Here is a 21,491-nt window from a genome sequence, read left to right on the forward strand (position 1 = left end):
GAGCTAAAAAAAAAGAATCCACATGCTCCTTACTTTCACCTTAAAGAAATAAAAACACCAAGAGGTCATGATTCCCTGGTAAGTGGTATTCAGTCACGCTCTATGTATTTGGATTTTGTTTTAAAAAAATTAGATTGGGGAAAAAGCATCCCAGAGACAGAAGCTGAACTTTGAAAGGATAAATAAATCAATGCATAACGCATTTTCAAATTCATGAATAACTAATCAGTTCCTTAACCTGTAGAAGTATTGGGCATTTTTCCCTTGGAGAGAGGGGGTTTACCTACTGTCTTGGACTGTAAAGGCAGTTACAGGAAAGGGTTAGTGATTAAAGAAGAAAAAATATTCAACTGAAATGTCTATTTTTAACTAGTGGATGATTTAGTCAAATTTGAAGATAATATTAAAATGTTATAGGCAACAGTTGAGACTATATCCTTAGGCTGCAAACCATGGTCTGTCATTAATTTTTGCTGTTTCCAAAGTCAATGAGCAAATGCAAAGAAAAAAGCTCCAAAAACTGGTTTATCTTCTATGAAAAAGTAGAGCAGATTAGACATACTTTATTTACTTTAAGGATAATGACATTGATCCTTTGGAATTCAGAATCAAAATATACTAAAGTAAATCATGAATATAAAGCAGGAGAGCAAAATGGATCAAAAATGGGGCTCTTGTCTGGACACTCAGCACATGGTAGCTTTTGGTGGACACAGATTTCTTTTGTTAATAATCATTCATACCATTAACTTACCAGGTGCACATCCTACTCAAAGTGAAAGCCCTGTGGACAGTTGGGTAATGTAACAGAATAATGAAAGCTGTCAGGATAACAGGGTAATGTAACAGAATAATGAATGTCAGCCGGATGCATTCAGTCTGGAGCCAAAAGCAACCTGTTCACATCATTTAGCATATATTATATTAAGTCGAGCCCAAAAAGTATACCTGTACCTCGGAACACAAAATCTTGCAGGAACATGTAAACATCAGCCAAATGTAAATAAATCTAATCCTAAATCTATCTGGATTAATAACGATATCTAAAATTGCTTAACTGTCACACAAACCTATGAAGTAGGCACTAACATTACCCATATTTTGCAAATGAGGAAAACAAGGCATAGGGTGTTTGGGAACTTTATCCAAGAGCAGACAGCTGATACCTGGCGAAACCACACTTGAACCAAGGCTCTCTGGCTCTGTATTTCCTACCCTTGACCATGATACGACTCTACAACCCCTACGGAAATTCTTGTATTTATTTAACTGTCATCATTTTACATGAATAAAGTTAGATTTCTTATGAAAAAGCCATGGAACCCTGATGCACAGGTACAGGGGTGGGGGGTTGGCACAGATAGAAGTTGTATACGCTCACCTACTCCTTCTAACCAAAGCGCTTATCAGGCTTTCCCCACGCACAATGCTGCCCTCAAATAACTCATCAGTAATTGAAGTCTTTTAAGTCACATTTTAACTTTTCAAAATACAGGGGGGTTTTGGTCAGAAAGTTGTTTATCCTCACTCACATGCACTGAATTTGCACCTGACACTTACAGTCCCAGTCGCAGGTATATGTCTGATTCGGTGTGGCTTTTATGCACACAATTAAAATTCTTAAGGATTCAGTTACCAGTTCTGCAAATATAGCCAACATCTCTACGTTAAAAAAAAAAAATGCCCTGAGAGTCACAGGGTGAATTCACATAGAGGCACCACAAATGGTACTACTCAATTTCCAATATGTCCAAAGAATCGAGACACTCTTTGGGTTTGTTATATTAATACTTACACTATATTTTGTGAAAATGTTTGCAATGTCCTTCAGTTGCATTGGACCAATACAACCCAACATTTTTCAACAATACAAATTAAACAGGTCTCTGAAATGAATTGCAGATGTTGATTAAAATGAAATTGCCTAACGTGTAGCATTCGGTATACATTTAAAAATATTAATTCAATTAATCTTGGGTGGGAGGAGAACAAAACAGCCCTTTCAAAGCCACGCACAAAAGAAGAGAGCCTCTGCTTGAGATCTTTCTTAAAAGTCCTTCAGTTTTATAGCACTCGCAGCATGGGTTTCTCTCAGCTCCTGTGCTTAGGCATTTATGTAACTCTGGGAGGACAGAACACATATTAGCCAAAGCTACTGACTTTGATAAATCACCCGAGCTATATAGAATGCAAAAGTATATTGTAAGGAGAAATGCAATCCTGTCCGTGATAATACTTTGAGGTCTCCAGGGAAAGGCACGTATTTAAATATGGCAAAAACCTAGGAGTGAGACTATCAGAACAGCCAGAATATAAGTTTCGGCTCCACCAAGTGGCAGATAGTGGGAGAAGGTGGCCTGTCTGCCTTCATCCTTCTAAAAACTGTCCATTTGCAAACCACTGCATGCCACTGATCATCTGGTCTGTAGATAGTCATCCTGGCTACTCTCCTCTAAAGGGGACCCACCATACCAGGTTTGTTTGTTTTACCATTTGTTTTAACACTAAAACCGTACTATGAACTTAACACTTTCCAAATGGCCACGCTACAGAGATGAGTTTGTACGTACCAGTTTGTACTTAACAGTAGCCTGTAGCCAACCCCATCTTCTCATCATTTTCAGATACTTCTATACCTTAATGATATTGCAGGAAAAATGATGCACTAAGGTCAAAATATCAAGTCCTAAGTTATCTAACTAATTAACTGTGTGACTTTGAACTTGGCCTCTCTGAAGCCAATAACCCCCGCTTTATCTGCTTCCTTAGGGGACAGAATGATCTAATGAACTAACAATGTACTGAAAGTGCTTTAAAAAGGTAAAGTGGAATTTTTCAGTAATAGTGCTTCTATTGGAAAAATACTGATTATATATAAAATAATCTAAAATATGCCCTATATATAGTTTAACACTTTAATATGCATGCACACCTGTAACTAAAATATAAGTTTACAAAGTAAACTCTCCATGTGTACTTACATATCTTGAACACGTTCTGAGTGTCAGGTCTTGAAATAACCATGTCCAGCCCCGGTTACTGTAGGAAAAAATGATTCAGAGTGATTAACAGTCATTTTTTTTCCCTAACACTGCTATTTAGCTGAGCAAGATATAATCTTCACAAGAAAAAAAATGAAATTTCTTTAAAACATAATTCATTATGTTCAAAAATAGCCACAGTCCACTTTAGCACTGAGTTAATGATAGATTTTCCTAAGCAGAATTCCCCCTTCAGTAATTTAGTAGCAAAATGTTTACTCCTAGAAAATGCCTGTTTCCCAGGGATTATTAATCATACTTTATTGGGAAGTAATCAGTAACGTAGTTTGCTTTACCACCCCTTTCAGAAAATTTAAATGCTGAGATACTCATTTTTGCTATGAAAATCTACCCAGTAATTACCATATTTACTTTTCATTTATGGGGGAATAATCTGTTTTAATTAAGCCTAACTGAAGAACTTTTATCAGATGTAATTATCCCTTTCGATAAATATGTCTCCACTAATTACATTTAACCATGGGATTTATAGCTCTTAAGTCATTTAGTAGGAAACATAATAAATCTTTAGTAATACATGCTAAATTACTATAAATTAATTCAGGTCATTAACATAATAAACAAATTAGGATAATTTTGCTTAATTAGTTTGGGTGGTTAACTCAAAATCCCATGTAAGCTTCATGGTAATCTTGATTCTCACCATTATTTCTTGAATGACACATTTTGAAACAAATCTATTTAAATATGTAAATAAAAAGCAGATCTTCTCTTTTAAGACTTAATTCTTTAACAATTGATTATTTTCCAAAGAGAAAATATAATTGACTGTCCTTTAGTTTTTGAACTTTATAAAAGTTTACATAAAACTTTACAATCTTAAATATATTTCAAGTAAAATTATTTTCTATTTCCTCCTTAAGTAAGCTAATTTTCATTTTCTACTTTAATAAATGTAGCCCAATTTTTAAAAATTCCATATATATATGTATATATATACACACACACACATTTTAGGTGCACCTCTATGAAGCTTGAGCCTTAATTTAGGCTAAAAAGGAAAATGTAGCAATAGGAAGGGAATATTAAACTAGGAAGCACTTAGAGAAATTTGGAACAAATAAAAGGAAGTATGTCTTTCACAATGAGCAGAAGCCTAATGGAAATTCATTATCCCAAGAGGCAGTGCAGACCAAAAATGTAATTACCTCCCAAAATGGTCCAGCTAAATTTAGAGATGCTATATCTAAAAAAGATAAACAACAAGGCCCTACTGTATAGCAGAGGGAACTATATTCAATACCTTGTAGTGGCCTATAATGAAAAAGAATATATATATGTATAAATGAATCACTATGCTATGCACTGGAAATTAACACAACATTGTAAATTGACTATACTTCAATTTTAAAAAAAGGAAAAAAAGTCAGAGATGCTAGCATTCATAGATGTCAGACTCAGGACAAATTATTAGAGAAGCAATATTCCATGTTCTCTCACACTTCTTCCAAGCATTCCTTCTGTTCTTTACACTTGTTTTCACTCAGAGAATTCATAGGATACTTCAGTATTTAGCTCATGTACCCCCTTCTCCAGGCAATACTAGAGAATAATCTGTTAGGTGGCTTTCAACAGAGCTCCCCCATTTGCTTCTTTCTCTCCTCCATTTTTTCCCACACTGCATGATGAACTTCAGACACAGGTGGCCCTGCCGGACCTGAGTGAAGATGAAGTGAGCAGGCATGGCCACTGGTCCAGGATGAACTTGCAATGACCCAACCTGCTTGCTCTTGGCTCCCTTGCTCCCATTCTCCTCTTTAGTGTACAGAGTTGTCTAGGTTATCCTCCTCTGGCTTACAGGCCTCCACACCCTCCTCTGTAGGAAGCCTCCTCTGATTTCAGCAAATCCTACAGCTTCAGGTAAGAGACTCTTCCTCTGCCTGTACCATCCATGCTCACTCCAGCTGCAAGAATCTGTCCAGGGCAGCCCTCCTGACTCCTCTGGGAGGAGAAGGGATTCAGGCATTGTCTTAGTAACTGAGGCACACAATAGTCTCCTAATATATGTCTTGAATGAATGAGAAACTCAGGATTGACATCTGAGAGACCCACCATATCTTGATGCTGCCTAGTGTTTTAGGTGCCCCGTAAATATATTTCTTTCATTCCTTCAGTCAATCATTCATTCAGGAAACACCTAATTCGCAGGCACTGTTTTTTACCTCTTTCCCCTTTAGTGACATAGATTCTCAAAGAGCATTTAATCTTCTCTAGGCCATCACTCAGCCTGATGTTGGGGGGAATAATATGCATATGTAATTCCTGTTCTTAATGAGCTGTCAATTAGATTGTTCCATACACTTCTTTTCTGGCCCACTTGAAATTTCACTTCTTCCAAAAGGCTTTCCCTGACTACTCGGAATTGCTTAATGCCTTTCTCCTACACGAAACTGAAAGCTTCAGGAGAGCAGGGATCACATCTGTCCTGTTTACTGTGCCGTATCTAGTACCCAACACAGGTTCTCCCATAGTAAGCACTCAATGATGGCCAGTCTAGAAGAAAGATCAAGGGGGGAAATTTAATCATTTCATTACATAAATATATAATATTATATATTATTTCATCATATATAATACTATATATAATAATTTATATCTAAATATGTATTATGTATATATGTATTTTTTCAAGTACTTCACACGCACAAATTCTTTTCATCTTCATATTAACCCCTTAAGACAGGTACAACTGTTACTTTACAGACAGAAAATTAATATGAATAAATTAATATGAACTATCTATGACCAGATACTGCTATTTTATAAATAAAGAAATACAGAGAGATGATTAATTTGCAAACATCACATAGCAACTGGAAGTGATCCCAACATGTTCTTAGTCACTAAAATATACACATTCTCTATCCCACTAGCCATAGGTGAGGGCACCAGAAACCAAGACTATCTCTGATTTTGAAAGCTTACCAGATTTTCCAAGTATTATCATATTGCACAGCTGAGTAAAGAAAAAACAGCTGGACCTCTACCTCACACCATAGACAGAAAAATCAATCTGAGGTGAAACAAAACATAGACATGAAAGTAAAAACAATAAAGCCATTAGAAGAAATAGGAGAGTATCTTTGTGAACTTGAGGTAAGCGATATTTCTTAGAGAAGAAATAGAAAGCATGAAACATAAAAGAAAAACTTGACAACTTGGAATTATTTAAATTAAAGGTTCTGCTTATCAAAATCACTGTAAAGGAGATGAAAAGTAAAGCCATAGACTAAGAGAAAATATTCACAAAGCATTTACTTGACAAAAAACTTGTATCCAGAATATATAAAGAACTCCTGCAACTCAATAATAGAAAGACAACTCAATAAAAAATCAGGCAAAACTATTGAACAGATAATTTATAGAAGAAGATATGCACATAGCCAATAAGCACATGAAAACGTATTTAATATTACTGGTCATCAGTGCAACACAAAGTAAAATCATGAAATACCAAAACTCACCCAGTATAAATTAAACATACACATAATCTCAAATATTAGTGAGGATATGGAGCAACTGGAACTCTCACACATTTCTGGTGAAAGTATAAAGTGATACAACTTTGGAAAGCTGTTTTGAAATTTCTTTAAAATACCCTATAACACAGCAATTCTAATTCTTTACTGAAGAGAAATCAAAATATCTGTACACAAAAATCCTTGTACACAAATGTTCATAGCAGCTCTGTTCACAGTAGCCCAAAGCTGGACACAAACCAGTTGTCCATTATCAGGATATTGGGTACATAAATTGTGGTACATCCATACAATCAAATACTAAGAAGTAATAAAAAGGAACAATTTACAGACCCATGTAACAACATGGATCAATCTCAAAACTTATTATGTTTAGTGAAAGAAACCAACCGACTAAATAAAAAGAGATTCTGAATGATTCCATTTATATGAAATTCTAAATAGGGAAGACTAACATTTAGTGATAGAAATCAGATTAGTGGTTGCTTCTGTGAGGAGAGAGGGGGTAGGAATGATGGGAAAGGGGCATAAAGGAACTTTCTGGGGTGGTATAAATGTTCTGTGCCTTGACATACGTTCAGTAAAATTTCCTGAATGGTATAATTAAGATCTGAGGAATTCACTGTATATAAATTATACCACATTTTTTTAAATAAGGGAAAAAACAACCAAAGAAGATCCGTGATGATTTTAATAACCAGATACAGCTTTCACACAGATAACACCAGTTTAAAAAGGAGTGTGAGGAGGTGAAAGGACAGGAATAAATAACCTTTAGTTCATGAGGAAAGAATGCCAGTGCTGCTCTGAATATAGTGGCAGTTTTTATTTTTATTTTAACCCAGATGATTATATTAACATTGTTTTTGACATTTTATGATAAAATAGTGTTAATTGCCTGCTTCCAGCTAAGAGCAAATATTATGCCCTGTGTCAGAGTATTACATCCTCCTTTAGAAAAAAGATGGACTCTGGGAGCAGATATCTTTCCTGCCTTTCTCAGGGTGACAGATGCTCCCAAAGACCCTGAATAGGAGCCACTGATTTATTGCCAAAGTTCATAGAAAATGAAGTCATGGTGGAAGCTCTAATCTTATGCACAGCAGAAGTTTACAAGGTCTGACTTGAAAGGACCCACATCCCTCACCAGGCTGCCTTCAAGCCTAGTGTTCCCACTGTGATATGCATCTGTGCTGGAAGGGTCACTTGCCGTCGACGTGGTAGAATGAATTTGTCACCCACGACTCGTGATCATCAATATAGTTATCATCAAGCTAAGTGGGGACATTAATCCAGTCCCTCCTTTGTTCTAGCTTCTAGATCTCAAGTTCTGCTAAACCAAATACTCTTTTCCCCAGCTTTCTTTATAGTTTGGGAATTTATGGGGAAGCTTTTTAATAAATAATGCTGTTGGTATCACTCTTTGTCCTACTTTCTGTTTTGAATGTGGATGGGATGTTTGGAGCTGTAGCAGCTATGCTGCAACTGTGAAGAAACAGTCAAGTCAAGGATGGTGAAGCAGAGTCTAGAAGGAGTCTAGGTTCTTGATAGCGTGAGTAAGCCTCTACACCAACTCTGACTACACACCTCTGGAGTTCTTGTTCTGATGCTGGTTGGGGGGGAAGTTAGTTGGGAAAGTTCAAAGGCGCAGCATACACCCGGAGAGGCCCCAGACACATAGAAAATACTGCCCTAAAAGCATGTCAAAAAGTACATTAAAGAAATAGATAGCTCCAAAGATTAACTTTGTCTTGAGCAGACCCTACATATAATACCAGGTTCAAAGGATTAGATGAAAACAAAAAGGAAGCACAAAATGTCTTGTTTTCTAGAATTTAAGAATATACTGTGTTTGTTTCCAACTTGGTAAATGACTATTTTTTCACTTTTTAGAGCATGTGTGTGTGTGTGTGTGTGTGTGTGTGTGTGTATGTTTAAAGAAAGAGAGGGAGAGACACCAAGGCATGTGATGCTCTGTGCTTCTTTTCTAAATCTCTGAGCTTCCTTTCTACTTTGCACTTTGCTGTATTCCATCCAAGGGGCATCCATTACTCACTGTCCCATTCTTGGCAGTGACAATGTAGACAGTGCATCATGTCAACGATGTTCCTGTTAATAATTAATGATAATTTCCATAATGGGGAGTGACACACTGTATTATATCCAAGCTCAAGATAACTAGGCCTGCTCTCCACTCTTGTTCTGACCTGTGTGATGAGCATGGCAGTGAGCCTGATGTGGGATAGAACTGGAGGGGTTTGGTGTGTGTGTGTGTGTGTGTGTGTGTGTGTGTGTGTGTGTGTGCAGAAACGATCATTTCAACCAGCAACTGGAGAAAGCTATGTTACCCAAAACCATTCTGACTCCAAGAATACATGGGGTCCCCAAATAAGGGAAATTATGACATTTTAGAAAGTGAAGACCTTTACAGTTACCTTTGAAAATAATATGCTACTTTATTCCATACAGAGGTGCCTAAAGGGCAGTCTCTGAAGGCAGAGTGACCCACGTCTGTTGCTTCCATTAATCTGTCATGAGGTAAATGGTGATAGAAAGATATTTTGTAAGAATTGAGGAGGAACAGGAAGCCCCACTCAGTCCATTCTTGAGCTGTCTCCTTATGTCTACGGTGGCTTTTATACAGCCCTAGCCTCTGTTAGAATGTGTCGCACCGTCAGTCTCCCCACCTTCTCCTTCCCCCAGACGTTCTAAATTTGAATATCCTGGAATGGCAGGCATTGTTAATTGCCTATCCAGTGTTAAGTACCCATTCTCTCTTGCTAACACAATCCTAACTTTGTACAGGGCATCAATGTGCCCAGCTAAATACTCTCTTTTCCAGGCTCCCTTGCAGCTTAACAGTTGCCACGTGACACAGTTCTGGTCAATGAGAATAAGTGCAAGTCTCTGATGAGAGCTTCTAAAGGAAAACTTTTGCTTTCTTAGTTAAAAAAAAAGAAAAATGAAAAACTTTTCTGGCACCACTCTTCCCATTTCATCTTGGCTTAAATGTGGACACTGGAGTCTAGAGCTGCAGCCACTGTCTTGTAGTCACAGGCAATGACCAAAAAGCTAAGAATAGGCAGAGTAGAGGACTACAAAGATTAGGCGTCTTTGATGACACAGTTGAGCACCATCTCTGTGCCACATCTCTGCACGTGAAGAAACTCAGCCCCTATCTGTTTAAGTCACTTCTATTTGTTTATTTTCTTAACTGAGACCAAATCTGTTCCTCAGCGATACAGGTATATACTGTATCACTGTACTCTAGAAAACTGCACAGATGATTAGACATCTAATAAGCATTTGGAATTCCACATGTTTAAAACAATAATTTACTCCTATCTGCTATTATCTTTCCTAGTACCTCCCCTACCTCACCCCCGCCCCGCAAAAAACAAAAACCCATGCTCTCCTCCCAGCCTTCCCCCATCTCAGTAACAGGCACTACACCATTCACCTTGTTGCTTAAGCTAAAAACCTAAGGATCACCCTTGACCTCTGCCACTCAACACCCACTTCCTCAGTAAGAGCTATTAATGCCATCTCTAAAACATGCCCTGAATCCACCTATTTCTCTGTCTCTCCATTCCAACCCACTTCAGTCCAGTCTTCACCAGAGCCTCCTAACTAGTTCTTCCCCAGCAACCAACCAGTCTTTAATAATACAAGTCACATCACGCCAGTCTCTGATTAAGGCCCACTAAGAGCTTCCTACTGCACTTGGACTGAATCCTCACCACGACTGGGAAGGCACTACATCACATGCCCCTGCTACCTGTGAGATCTCAGCTTATACCATCATCCCCTCAATCACTGGGTTTCAACCTCTCTGGCCTTCTCTTTGTTCCTTGAACACATAAAGGTCACGCTTGCCTGAGACTTTGCACTGTGTTCCCTCCATAATCTGTTCTTCCCCTCTAACCTGTTCATTCATATTATTTAGATCTGAGCTTAAATACCACCTCTTCAGACTCACTTTCCCTGGCATCTCTATCTAAAGCAGTCCTCCACTCACTCTCTCTGTCATCATTCTGCTTTTTGCTTCAGAGCACTTATCACAATCTGATATTTTATTTATAGTTAATTGATTTGTTTTCTGATTCTTGCCATTAGAATGCAGGCTATTTGAACATAAGGAGTTTGTCTATTTGGTGAATCTCTAGCACCTATAATGATGCCAGCACTTAATAAGCTCTTATCTAAGGCATGAACAAATTTATTGAATGTATGATTTTATATCCACATGATGGAACCACTCAGGTAAAATATCCAGATTGTTTGTTGAATTTCTGCTTTTACATTGGATGTCTTCATCATTAGAAGTATACTCATGATTGAATGAATGGGGAATGTTGCTTTCAGTCACAGCAAACATTCATGATTTCGTTGATCTCCAATATGATTCTGACATAGCTGACATGTGTGTCTCTTTTCAAGAGCAGGAAAGGACATTTTGCCTTGGATTCTATTGTATTTTGCAAAAAACTTCTATTTTCCCCAATAAACATATTCTGAATTTTCCCCTTTGTTACTTATTAGGAAAACACCTAAATCTAGTTAGTTTCATAAAACATTCAGAGGTCAAAATTCCTGAATGTGCAGAGTGATAACTCGCCAGGACTCATTCTGAAGTCTATCACACCACTTGCCAATAACCACAAACACAAAAATCTAACAGAGGGGATTTGGGATAAGGAGAGTCATTTAGTTTGAAAGATAAATTATACCAATAATGTACATTATCACATGCTGAAGAGTCACCAACCTGCTTTAGTTCAACTTTGTTACCAAATTACTCATCTTAATTACTGCCTTCTTCTTTTTCTTATCTCATTTTTCTCTAGTCATATTAATGGTCACATAATAATATTAGACAATGTTCGCTAAGCTTAACTCTAAAAGTAATGGCTGTTTTAAATCAGAGTTAATTAGTATGTCAAGAAGTTCAGGTAATTATGGGGCCACGTGATTTTTTTAAGGCATTGGGGGAAAAAGTCACTTTACCAAATGCTACATTCATGATTCTACAAAGTATTTTTAATATTTTTCTTAATACTGTCACTGAAAACTGAATAACAGTTCTTCAGGGATCATGTGGCATTGCTAACTACAGATGAGTGAGCTCTCCCTAATCCTGCAATCACCGTGGAAACTAAATTTAATACTAATTAATGAATCTCAGTGTCATTTCTCTTCTAGGTTTAGTAGTGAATCACAGTTTATACTATTTATATTTCATCACACATAAGGAAGGCTGTCAGGAACAAAATATCAGAGTAACATAATTCTCCTCTCCCGTGCCCTCGTCATCTGCTCCTGCAGAATGCTGTGGTTTGAGGGATGATGGAAGGCACACTGCCCTTGGATGTGTGTGGGAAACGTCTGAGACTTCCAGGGGAAGGAGCAAGTACACTAAGGAACATCTCTGAGAACTGCACGCACATGGAATGAGCGTCATAAATAAAAGGCCTGCTATTTTGGGTATCATGGCCTGTAAACTTGTCCATCTGTGGGTCCTCTGGGGGTACCTATGACCCTCCCTCAATCCCTCATAAAATAATCAGAATTCACCTTTGTTTCACTGGTCCTTGAAATACATTTCTGCTTGAGAAATAAAGCCTATCTCTTTAAAATCAACACTAGCAAAGCAAACAACAATGAAAACAGGAAGAACTGGGCAACAAAAATAAAGAGAATCCCCCAGTACATGGATAGATTCTCAAGTCTCAGTATTAAGCTTTGAGCCATTGGGTTAAGCTGTTAACAGAGCAGCAAAGAGGCTGTGGGCACTCAACCCTGGGCTAAGTAAGCCTAGCGAGGGCAGCGCTGTGGGTGCTGACTGGACAGCAATGAGATGTCCATCCGGCTCGTGACCTGCTGAGAAATCTCTAATGAAGCCTGACCACAAGCTGAGAGACACCAATCTATAATACTATTGCCTATTTTCAACTACATGGAGTTCCCAACAAGGTAAAACGGTACTACTAATCTATTAATAGAAACTGAGTACCTACTAAGCTCAAGGCACTGTGGATTGCATAAAGATATCTGGCTCCTGTGACCTCTTTTCTGTCCCCTGTAAAAACATGCCACACCGATCACAGTTGCTTGTTCACCTGTCCACCTTCCACAGCAGACTGCCAACTTGAGGAATGAGACTGTGTCTACCCCCTGATTCTACTACCTGTCTAGTGGCTAGCACACAGCAGGTGCTCAAAATATGGGTTTGAATGAGTGCCGAGAAGCTCATAAAGTAGTTTAAGAGATAAAATATAAACACGTGAGAAGTTAAATAACAAGAGAAGAGGTATCACAACATAGTATGTTAGTTGCTGAATGAAAATGAAAACAAACACTTGAGAGAAGGGACATCACTACAGGCTGGAGTGGGGACTTCCTCAGGTTGTCAGACACTGACACTGAGCCTCTTCCTTGCTTTTCCAGGTTGGAGACAGAGGCATGTATCTAATGAGAGAAGAATATGAAGGAAAAGGAGGGACCAGTTGGGAAAGAGGGGAGAAGGTGTCCTATCACTAGGGTCTCAATTGGTATCATGTTTCTATTTGTTCGTATTTTAGGTACTTCATGTATAAATTACATCAGTGTAGCCAATAAGACCCTGGACTACAATCATTTTAAGGAAGTGTTGAGAACTAATACTCATTTATCATTAATCAATTTAATTAATAATTAAGGACCAAGCACTTACATTCATGCCTGCATTTAATCTATACAATGACCTAGCCCCATTTTGTGAATGAGAATACTCAGCCTCAGAGACATCATGTGAAGCAGACCAGCCACAATACAGAATAGTTGACTTCTAAAGCACTGCCTCTCTATTTAACCTCAAGCAATGACCTAGTCAGATGCTAATCCTATTGAACCCAACAAGTTATGTGAACAGCTCTTAGACAGTAAGACGAAATTTCAAGCTACCTTTATTCAAGATATGAAGAATCCTTTACGTTATGGAAAGGCTATGGAACCCTGAGAAACCTGGAAAAAAAAAAGAACTATCCTAAAATACCAAAAGCTGATACAGCAATGACTCCAAAATTAGCTTTCAAGGTGGTGCAGGGTCTAGGAGGGTAGGAAGCAGCAAGCACGGAAGGGGAAGATGGTGTCTATTCATTCATGGTGTGATTTCAGCCTCACCAACAGGACTTCTGCTAAAATGATCGCTCCTACCACCTCCATCTGACAATCCTCATTTAGACATTTATTTCTTGAATTAAGAAATGTTATTTTGCCGTCATCAATGGCCATCATGTTCCTTCAACTCAGCTTCAAAAATATATGAAATATATGTCAGTTGCCTATTAAGAGAGAAGGCAATGTGCCAGCCCTGGCGTGCAAAACTGAACAAAGCCAGGTCCCTGGTCTCAAGGAGCAGATGGGAAAACAATGTAATATACTTGAGTTTACACTTAATGAGTTCACCAAAGTATTAATGGGAATACGTGGAAGAGAGTGATAAATTTGGCTTTTCTTAACTCCATTTCCTGTTCCATACCTCTGCACACACCTGACTCCCTACCAATGCCGTGAAGAGTCCTTCTATTTCTACTGTACTTCCTCACTGTGGTAATGGCCCCCAAATATGCCCGTGCCCTAATCCCTGGAACCTATGAATATGTTATGTTAAATAGCAAAAGGTACCTTTCAAATGTAATTAAGGTTATGGACCTTAAAAAAGGGAGATTATCCTAAATTATCTGAGTAGGCTCAATCTAATCTAATCATATGAGCCCTTTGAAACAGAACTTTCTTTGGTTGAAGTCAGAAAGATGCAATAGGAGATCTCAGAGAAATTCAAGATGGAAAGGGCAATAAGGTGAGGGATGGACGCAGTCTTAGGTGGTGAGAGAGGCTCTCAGCCAACAGCTAGCAAGGTAACTGGGACCTCAGTCCTCCAACCACAAGGAACTAAATTCTGCCAACAGTCTCAAGGAGCTTGAAGTGGATCTTTCCCAAGTCTTCAGAAAGAAATCTGGTCCTACAGGCACTAAGACTTTGTCCTTGTGAGAATCTAAGCAAAGAACCAACTGAGTCATGCTGTGGTAGTCTTCTGACTCACTAAAGCTGTGAGATAATAAATCGATGTTGTTTTAAACCACTAGTTTTTGGTCTTTTGTTACTACAGCAGCAATAGAAAACCAACACACTGATAAAAATGCTATTCTACCCTCTTCAGCCATATTCATTATTTAGGTCTTACTCTAATCCATGCAATCTGTAAAGCTTTTCCAATCCCCAAGGGTAACAAAGTTCTTCTCACTTTGAATACCTGTCACACCTTGTCTGGACTTTTGTGAGGTCACCTTTTTCCCTCCTTTGTACTGTTATTAGCTATTTTCATGACTGCTCCACTAGTTTACATATTGTGTCTTGTTCAGTTTTGTGCCCTCCACAAACCCAGCTATTTTGACAAAGACAGAATAAACAGTCAAACAGCCATTCAGTGTACCCATATTTAGCATCTCTGGGTGTAAGGCAGTAGTGGGCATTCACATGTGTTTTTGGCTGGTACCCAGGGTAGTGAGATGTCAGTCCAAGACAATTCATGGTGACAAGGGCAGTGTTATACAAGCAGAACAGCTCATTAGTGATCAGTTGACACCATTTTATTAACCTATATTGGCTTTTTTAAATGCAAATTGAATGCTTCAGTGAAAACTAAATTGAAATATTACACTAGAATTAGTCTTGATAAAAATACATCACAGATTGATGTTGGGACCATCACCTGCACAGCTATAAATTACTAGTGCATCAAAAGCCAACTTGATTATTGTCTCTCAGTTAAACAGAGACAATTTAGTGTTTCAGGAAAACCATTAATTCACTAAGAGACATAGCCAACAACTGTAAATAAAAGATCTAGGGAGTAAAATGTGATACCCATTCTTTAGAATAAACTAGCACTTTAATATATCAACTGTGCTTTCTTAGAACTGCCACCCAATTTATTTAAACAGCTAATTAGCAAAGAGGTCAGAACAATCTGGAATGTGAATAGATGATAACTTCTCTTTTAGAATATATGGTAATACTATATAATTCTAGTGATCTTATGTGGGAGGTGTATAAACAGATGTCAGATATTACACATTTTGGCTAAACACACTATGCACTAATAGTCATCGTTTATTACAGTTGTTAAACATAGCCCATCCAACCTAAGTTGTGAAATCTCATGTGATCCCACAGTCCTTGACTCCAAGGATAAATCAAAGCTCCCAGTGGAGATATAAACATGAAATATGTACATGTGTATGCATTAATATTGTTGATGTAATTGCCTCAAGTGATACACTCACTGTAGGTAAAGAAAATCTATAGGGAAGTACTGATTTATTCTCATCCCTACAAGGTGTCCTCCACCCTTGAGAAGAGTGAAATATTTATCTGTTTGTTAAAAAGGAAGTGCTAATTGGCCAATCTGGTTAAACTCCCTGGAGAGAGAACTGGATGAATGGAAGGTTGTTAAGAGGTGTAAACAGATCAGAAAAGGTAAACCAAACTGTAAATCAAAACCCAAATAATTGTTAAAGAGAGAGAAGAGAAAGTAATTTATGGAGCAAAAAAAAAAGAGCCATGAGTTTTTGTACGCTAACACTGACAGTGACGGGGATGTTGGGAAAAGCACCCAATCCCTGATTGGCCAGGGATGTGATTGCAGTAATTGAGTAAACCCTGTCCTCAACTGGTCTGAGCAGAAAATATAACAAGATAAAAGAGGGCAGCAGTTTTCAAACTTCTAGCAAAAGTAATCTCACATAAAACTCCACCAGGTAAAACAGACAAACATGTAGCTCTTCTGGTTGAAGCAGAGGCCAGAGTCATGGATTCTAGTTCCATATATCATCACTTGAAAACAACCAATCAAGGTTGAAAGTGACTTATTTCATAAAGTAACACAAGGGTTCTAAGAGAAGACAGAGAAGGTTGACAGTCTATTCACCTAGGGTGCTTGAACTAGCAGTATCGAACAGAACGTTCTGAAATGTTGGAAATGTTCTATACCTACGCTGTCCAAAAGAGTAGCCACTAGACAGATGTAGCTATCGGGTACTTGAAATGTGGTCAGTGTGACTAAAATGATTTTTATACTTATTTAAATTTTAATTAAATAGCCACATTTTCTTAGTGGCTATCACATTGGGCAACACAGGCTTAGAGAAAGTCTTCCTGAAGGAAGTAGCAGGGGTTTAGGAAATGGGCAGAATTCAGACATTCAGAGGTGAACCAGGAAAGAGCACCCCAAGTAGAGGGAATTGAATACAGAAGACAAGAACACCATCTCCTAAAAGAAATACTACTTTTCAAAAGGAAAGAATACACGTGAGGGGCAGCCAAGATGGTGATGCAGATGGAGCTGGAGCTCACCTCCTCTCAACGTCACAACGAGCTGCAGAACCACCAACAGAGAAAGAGACTAGAACCCACCAGAAAAGACCTTCCATAACTAAAGTCATAAAAGAGGAACCACAACGAGATGGTAGGAGGGGGCGCACTCGTGATACAATAAAATCTCATACCCCTCAGGGTGAGCGACCCACAAACTGGAGAACAATTATATTGCAGACATTCTCCCACAGAAGTGAGAGTTCTGATCCCCACATCAGGCTTCCAAGTTGGGGGCCGGGCACTAGGAAGAGGAGCCCGTTCTTTGAGTATTTGGCTTTGAAGGCCAGTGGGGCTTAACTGCAGGAGCTCCACAGGACTGGGGGAAATAGAGACTTCACCCTCAAAGGACGCACACAAAATCTCGCACTAACTGGAACCAAGGACAAAAGCGGCAACTTCATAGGAACCTGGGCCAGACCTACCTGCTGGTCTTGGAGAGTTTCCTGAGGAGACCGGGGTTGGGGGGTTGGGGGGGTGGGGAGGCAGGCACAGTGGCTCACACTTGAGATATAGACTTGGGTGGTGGGCATAATGGAGAGTATTCATTTGCATGAACTCCCATGGAGGCTGACATCTTGCTTGGGTCATTAGCACCAAGACCTGGCCCCACCCAACAGTCTGTAGGATCCGGTACTGGGATGTCTCAGGCCAAACAACCTACTGGATCGTGACACATCCCCACCCACCAGCAGACAGACTGCCTAAAGACTTCCTGAGCCCACAGCCACCTCTAGACATGCCCCTAGACATGGCCTTGCCCACCAGAGGGCCAAGACTCAATTCCACCCACCAGGAGGCAGGCACCAGAAGCAAGAAAAGTATGATTCCACGGCCTATAGATGAATCCACAAACACAGGTCAGACCCTACCCCGGGGCCAGCTGGCCCCTGGTTTTTGAGTGACGAGAGGGGAGTGCAAGGCTGGGACACAAAGGACGTCTCCTACAGAGAGCCACTTCTCCATGGTCAAGAAATGTAAGCAACCCACCATGTACATAAAAATACGAATAGAAATTTAGACAAAATGCAGTGGCAGAGGAGTATGTTCCAGGCAAATGAACAAGATAAATCTCAGAGCAAAAACTAAATGATGTGGAGATAGGCAATCTACCCAAAAAAGAATAAAATATATTTTGCCACATGCCAATGCCATATATGCCCTTGAATCCTGGCATATATTCTTGATTCTTTTAACTCTGTGTACACACTCTGGTTTGACCATGGCCACATACTAGCCTGGTAGATTTCTGCTGCCTTATTTGGTTTCCAGTCAGAGCTTTCCAGACCCACTCCTGGGAGCCCTGAAGGGAACTCAGAAATTCTACCCTAAGTCTTGGACTGCACCTTACTCTCAAATATTACTAGAGAACGTTGGGATTTTCCCTGCCTCCAGGTTGCCTTTTGTGATCTACTTTCAAGAAATGATGTGTCACGCTGAGACTGGAGCTGAAGTTTCTACACAGATGGGGATACTGTCATGTAGACGGCTGCAATGACTTGGGTCCTCTGCAAGAAGCTTTCTTACGACACTTCACAAACTGTGGGAGATATTCTCAGTCTGCAGCTGAGAGAGCCCAGCCATTGTCCCTTTGAGCTGAGCAGTGAGAGAAAGGGGAGGGAGGAGAGAGAGGGAAAGAGAAGACCACCATCTGTGAGCTTCTAATGGGTCCCAGGCCCCATGGTGAGTATTTTTATTCATATTATCTCCTTTAACTCTTAAAACAATCTTAAGAGGCAACAATTAGTATTCTCCTTAACAAAGAGAGATTCTAAAGCTCAGAGTGTTCACTTAACTTGCCAAAGTTCACACAGCAGATTAGAAGCAGAGTTACAATCCTGCCCTACATGTATTTGACTCTAAAATACAATGTTTTTTTCCCCCACAAGTAGTGCCAAAGTATAAAATCATGAGTGAAAGGAGGCAGAAAGGAAGACAAAAGTCTCTTAGAGTGTGCACTCTAAATCCTACTGAAAACATGGAGTCACAAATCCATGGTGACTGAAAAGTAATTTGATTTTCAGCTCAGGCACGTCAGAAAAGAAAATCTAGGTTCAGTTATTGTTATATATGTGGAATGTAGGTTATCAAACTACAATGGAAAATATACCAGCCATATTTAACCAGCTAGATTTTTATTTCCCAAGGCCATGATACGGAAGATGACTGAAATTCAGTTTGCATAATTGTGAAGAAGCCAGGTTAGCAGAAGGAGAAGGAGAGCAGCTTATTCCATCGCTAAGAGAATCAATTCTCGCATCCAAATGAGAATGCCAGGTGAGAAATGGGGATTCACATGGCTACCTTTCACCAGGATGTTTTGATTTATGTAAGCAAATTCTACACCTTTCCAGCTCCTAAATCCAGAGTGGTTCAGTTAAGATGATGCATATCAGAGCCGACTCACTTTATCATTCCAAGCTGATAATTTAAATGCTTACATTAAGGTTTCTGTGTTAACTTTCAGGGTTTTAAAAATGAAGCAAGTTTCTATTCTCCATCAGGCTCAGGAGCAATGGGAATTAATTTGCTACTGTCTTTAATGAAACGTAGTGGGGACATGTGATTCATGTTGGTTCCTGATCCTTTCCTTCCTTTAAAAAGTCATAAAATGAAAAATACAACAGCTGTTTCATATTAAAGAGAAATGCAAATGTGCATTAATGTAGCTCAAGAAATATTTTATATGTTCATAGAACTTATTATTTATATGAATGGAATCAATCTACATTTTTCTCATTTAATAAAATGGTACTTATTTCAATGGCTTTGCCAGCTATTTAAGCCAAATGCACAAAAAGGAATGGTCTAGAATCTAAGTCAAGGGTATCTTTCTTTTCCCTAAAAGTACAGGCTAAAGAACAAAAAATTTCTGATGCTATTTGTCCACCAAAGATATAAAAGCACCGCATTCTACTAATACCTAGATTAGTAGATTAACTCGTTTCAGTTGCTTATTAAATAATTTCATCAGAAGTGTCAAATGTTTTGGCTGAGCTTTGTCATAGGGCGAACTGAGTTCAAACCCAGGTACCTCCTGTGCTGGTAAATGGTGTTTGGAGAAGGCCTCCTGGTGAGCAGTAATGCTTCCTCATTATTATACGCCGTCTATTACCTACTTTAGATGCAGACATAAATTATTTAAAACAAGAGAAGTTTCCCTTGCTAATTCACGGCAGCCTGACTAACCAGCTCCTATCAATGCCTAAGGCTTCATGCTATGCACAATTCTCCAGCCAGTCTAACAGCCCACTTCCATAGCTTCACTGGGTAATTTTAATCAGTCACTGTGTATACCACAGAAACCCAACAGCTGTGCACTTGGATGACCTTATTATCATTAGCGGCAAATTGGTTGTTGAGCAGGGAATTTTTCATCAGGAAAGACTACGTGATTTCATAAACTTGGGAATGGCCAGGTTCTATTTATTTATTTATTTATTTATTTATTTTGACTATAATTTACAACTTAGGAAATGAGCACATTTAGAGTGAAATTCACACTTTAATGAAGAGGGATATATCTGAAGTTTCTTTCTGACACATTTTCCATATTTCTTTATTCTCTTCCAGGGAATAGAACTGTCATCATTTTGAAAATTTCCCAAAGAATGAAAGGGAAGAGGTTTTTGTGACTTTCACTTTTGGCATTGGAAATATCAAAAATTGCCTCCTGGTAGTCAGGGAATCAATAATTCTCTGGGATCTTGGGGAAATAACTCAAATAACTGACCCTAAAAGGAGTTCTTTAGATCCCTATAGCGGAAGATACACATTTCTGGTGCTAAGAAAAAGTCAAATAACCTGCAGGAGACACGATCACTCACAAGAGCATGCTTCAAACAGGCCAGTGGATATTAATTTTACAACCCTGGTGCAGCAGCCCAGATGGTACTTCTTTTTCATCAGGTATCCGAATACTCCATGTGTTAGAACAGAGCTGCCATTGTTTTAAACTTTCAGACTTTTAAATTTTCCTATGTTACCTCAAATTTAATATGTAATATCTTATTGTTTAAAAAAGACTCCTAATAGGAGAATTTACTGCTCTTTCTTCTGTAAGGGTAACTTCTCTAGAGGAGACAGTCGTTTTGTCATAATTAGTCCCTTAATTCTTTGATAATTTCCAAAAGCTCATTCTCCTCATTATTAGCATCCATGTGATACGTAGATCAATTTCTCTGCAATTCCACAGTAGTGCTGTCAAATGGAATGATGAGCCCTTAGATACTTAAAGATGATCCGTGCATGTGCAGCTAAGGATAGGAGTGGTATATATAGCATGAACAAACTTCTGCCCCTTCTTGCATGGCCCATGGAAGTGGTTTCCACATTTGTTACACAAATCCTGGTTCTCTGTGGTGTTTATGGCCTTGCCTTTTGTGCGTGTTCCTGGGAAAATTATGAAGGATATAAAGTAAGACTGCAGCATTCTCCTACCTTCCCTGTTTGGTTCTCTTTCTCTTCCTTCATCCCCCATCTCACCCCAACACTACTGTACTCTGAAGAAGCTGGAGCCAGCTGGATGGGCACTAAG

The 21,491-nt window shown here is 38.8% G+C and overlaps 1 long non-coding RNA gene across 1 annotated transcript in view; it reads right to left on the bottom strand.

Moving 5' to 3' along the window:
- Positions 1-21,491, bottom strand: part of LOC116657105 — a 551,457-nt gene that overhangs the window by 362,497 nt on the left and 167,469 nt on the right. The window contains exon 3 of the long non-coding RNA XR_004312080.1: positions 2,982-3,039. This is a non-coding gene — a long non-coding RNA (uncharacterized LOC116657105). The remainder of the gene's footprint in view (positions 1-2,981; positions 3,040-21,491) is intronic.

The sequence above is a fragment of the Camelus ferus genome, chromosome 17, assembly GCF_009834535.1.
Source record: "Camelus ferus isolate YT-003-E chromosome 17, BCGSAC_Cfer_1.0, whole genome shotgun sequence".
Classification (NCBI taxonomy): Eukaryota; Metazoa; Chordata; class Mammalia; order Artiodactyla; family Camelidae; genus Camelus; species Camelus ferus.